This window comes from Xenopus tropicalis, chromosome 1, assembly GCF_000004195.4.
Source record: "Xenopus tropicalis strain Nigerian chromosome 1, UCB_Xtro_10.0, whole genome shotgun sequence".
In the NCBI taxonomy this organism is placed as follows: domain Eukaryota; kingdom Metazoa; phylum Chordata; class Amphibia; order Anura; family Pipidae; genus Xenopus; species Xenopus tropicalis.
The window spans coordinates 127318038-127322353 of record NC_030677.2 but is presented as its reverse complement, the minus strand read 5'-3'; positions in this window follow the sequence as shown (position 1 = coordinate 127322353).

Below are 4316 nucleotides of genomic sequence, written 5' to 3'. Positions count from 1 at the left end.
CAATCTGACTGATTTTCTTTTTAGTCCATTTCAGAACTGTAATGCATTACATCACCTTCAGGGGCACTGGGATACAATGGAGATAAAAAAAAGGGTGCTGGCCTGGGGTCAGTCTTATCAATTATAAAGGATAGGGGTACCTAACAAATTTGCACCTCCCTAGTGATTAAGCCTTTCATTGCCCTTTAAGTTGAATTACCTTTTTTCAGCAGAATTGACTAATTAAATAAATATATATATATATAATATAGTAGTCAGATGGCCTACTGCAAGTCAGTCATTAACCTACTGTAATAAAGGGGTGAGCCTATATTCATTGATAAAAATAATACAAGTATACAGGATCGGTGTATTAAGCCTTCTGATGAACTGTTAGTGAGCATAACTACACACAAAAGTGATAATGGGATTAATTAGATTTACTTAGCTTTGTATGATTGTAGTTACAAAAATAAATAACTAATTAATTCAACACAGTGTATTGTCAGGGTGTAACTGTAGGCTGACAATATGCCTCTACGCTTAAAAAAAAAAAAAAAAAATCCTGTGCCTGCACCCAGAAGCATTAAATATGCCTGAGATTTTTTTAGGAGAACTACAGCTATAAAAGCCCCCTTAACTGGCCTGATTCCACCCCCCCCTTATCGCATACTCTATAACATAAATATCTGCCAGTCACAAACCCAAACCTAAAAATGTTAATCGCAGATGCATCTGGTCTCACCGCCAACACAAACCCTGCTTGAGCATGCACAGTTGAAGCGGATTTCCTGATAGCGTGTATTGTCAGTCTGCCCCATGTGCCCTTGCCCTTAGAAAACTCAGAACTTGCTGGCTTATGCAATATTGTGTGCAAACTGTTGTCAAACACAGAACTGGTCAACATTTGTTACTCAAACAAGTTGTATATAGAGTTTATTGTCTGTCTTCTGTCAGTTTGTTCCAAGGATATTTGCTGGGTAACAATACCTGTGTTAACTGTTTACCCTGCAATATACATACAACAAAGACATTGTAATTTGGACATTGGACAATACCTGTCCCAAAAACTGCTGCCTTTAGTTTACTCAAACCTAATATTTTACTCGTATATCAAAGCAAAAATATACTGTAAATCATTATAAAATCCATTAAATAAAAACCCTGATGCTACACTTAGCAACTATGGAGCAGTTTTAAATTCAAGACAGAAGGTGCATATTTAGGGAACTAAAAAGAAATAGAAAAATAATAAATTCATTCTCCTAGGGTAAGAAACAGAGGAAAGCAAACATGCAATTCTGTTTTATGCATCTTTCAAGAAATTTACATTTGTCTTTCAGGATGAAAGGGGATATACCATACCACTTTTAGTTGCTCACCTGAACCTAGCCTGAAAAACCATCTCCATGAGCAGTGTTGGACTGAAACAGTGTTTAGACTATAGGGCGACCCTTAACTTAATATCGTTAATCTCCTAGTCTCTTTTCTATAAAAATTATGATTCTATATAGAAATAAGGAATGACCATGGAATAGGCCAATTGTTAAGTAGGAGGAGGGCCAAACTGGGAGCTTTCCTGGTGGGCCAGTCCAACACTACACATGAATTATAGCATGGAAGACATTTGTTCCGCCACTGGAGACACCTGTAATTAGTATAAACAAAACGAGTTACTACTATTTAGTATTTGCATTTCCAATATTATTCCCACTTAAGCAAACCATTATTCCTATTATCTGGAATTCACACAAGGAATTTATTATTTACTCCCTTCCTATAATTTCCCAAACAAATCATTAAGGTTGAGGAGACTGCCTCATACAGATACAAGTAAACAAAAGGAATTCTGGGAATGAATTCCAAACTCCTAAAAAAAATCCCATTTACATGGGTTTATCCTATAGGCTAAAAGCTCACCCACTGGGTTTTAAAGCAGAAGCCAGGATAATAGCTGATCAGATTCCCAACTACAGACCGGTTTTGCCTTTCTTGAGGCTCATCAGTGTAGTGCAGGGTTTTCTGATCAGCTTAGGTAGAGTCACCATGTTTTCACAAAAACAAATTCTCTCCCCAAATAAAATTTATGTGTCTGTGAATGTAAGAAAACAAATATTGAACCCTGTATACAAAAAGCTTATAATAGATTGTTATTGTCCTATAAACCGCAAATAAAAAAGCAAAGCATTGTTTTAATATCAGAGTACTTTTAATTTGCACAATCAAGCATTACAGTACAGTTCTGTTATTTCACATTTTCATCCTTTTGTTAGAGGTTTACACAGTACTGAACAATTGCTTATACTGAAAATGAATCATGGCACAATAGAACAACACAGTTGTATACATTCTTAGAAGGCCATGTGAATGATTTGATATTTATGTTTATAAAGAGTTAATAATGCAACCTTCTTCTATAAACACAGATCCTCCTCCAAGGATCAGACATTAATAGATTTGTGCAAACTATGCATAGCATTTATTGTCTTGCTGCTATGGCTCCCAAGACTTCTTGTTCTCGACAACTCATCTTCACACACCCTCACAAAGCATGATTTCAAGCCAGAAAAACATCTGATAATTTACCCCCATATCCAAAAATATCAGGATTTTTAGATCCTCTTACGAGGCCTGCAGAGGCTCTGCTTAGAGTAAACCAGTGTCTTTATGTCTCCAAAACTTTCTTCTAAACCAGGAATTTTAAAATTAGTACCAGCTTTGAGGCCAAGGAGAGCAACATTTTATTTGCAAGCCACAGATCGGGGATCACTGCAGTGGGAGATAAATTGTATCTTATATCACTCAAATCTGCTTTCCCTTAGTAATGAATGAGAAAGTTATTAGATGCTCAAAACATGTACTCTCTGCATATTTACCCGGGGGGTTATTGGGGGATCTTTTGCATACCTATCCTCCTATACTACCTGACTCAACTAAAAATCTTTTTACAACAGCATATTTCCAGAATAGATTATCACTAGATTAATGCCACACTAATTTGTAACATAGCATTAGATGAATCCAACAGAAACACAGAACAGTTGGATTATAGTATATTATCTAAGTAATAATAAAAATACATTGGACTTACCATTCTAGTACTATATTTTGTAAGTAGGAATAAAGACCAAGAGAAGGAAGTAGCACCTACTGCTCTAGGTACAGTTGCATTGTGTATCTGTTTTGTTTACAACCACATGGTCTTGCTATCCTAAATATAAACAACAGAAATTTTAGGAGCTTTTTCAGGACTCCTGCCATTTTGCATATGAATATAAATGGCCTCCTCACTCTATACAGTATGTTTTTAGGTTAGAACCACTTACCTGGCTCCATATAGGCTTAAACACAACCAGTGTTTTCTCTTCTCTTACAAGTGAAACTGTTCTCAGAATTCCTGCCATTATGCATACAAAATATAAAGTTTGTTGTGAAACCAGAATAAATAACTGAACTTTTGGCTAAAGAACCATGAGTGCTTCTGAATCTCATGTCATGCTTAGATACACTCAGAAAACTGTGCCACCCCAGGACTACACACATATACTGAATGCTCTGTAAACAGGACCTGTGCCCCTTAAAGGAACAGTAACACCAAAAAATGAAAGTGTTTTAAAGTAATTAAAATATAATGTACAGTTGCCCTGCGCTGGTAAAACTGGTAAGTTTGCAACAGAAACACTAATATAGTTTATATAAATGAGCTGCTATGTCAACACGGGGGCAGCCATTGAAGGTGGGAAAAAGGAGAAAAGGCACAGGCACATAGCAGATAACAGAGAAGCTTTGTAGAATATAATGGGGTTTTATCTGTTATCTGCTAAGTAACCTGTGCCTTTTCTCCTGTAAATGGCTGCCCCCATGGCTACACAGAAGCTTTATTTATATAAACTATAGTAGTCTTTCTAAGGAAAACACACCAGTTGTACCAGTGCAGGGCAGCGTTACATTATATATTTTTTGGTGTTACTGTCCCTTTAAGCAGTGAAAAAAACAGTGAACACCTTTTGGTTAATCAAGTAATCCTTCCAGTTGACCCTCTGGCCAGGAACACGTAGATTTGAAGCCCAGGGTGTATTATGCCCTGAGTAGCAACGCAGGGGTGCCTGAAATTATACATGTGGTGGCTCACAGAATAAAGGCACTTTGCACAGCATTTTCTGGCTGCATTTGTTTTCGTTTACCCTGGCCTTCTGGCTGGCAAGAAAAAGATTTAAATTACTTTATTGTTTTGTCATTTGAACTTTATATTTTTGCCTTTCACTTGGATTGAAAAGTATAGTAGGCCCATAAGGGCTCCTTCCCAAAGAGCTAGGGTGGGATATGTGGCATTTTGG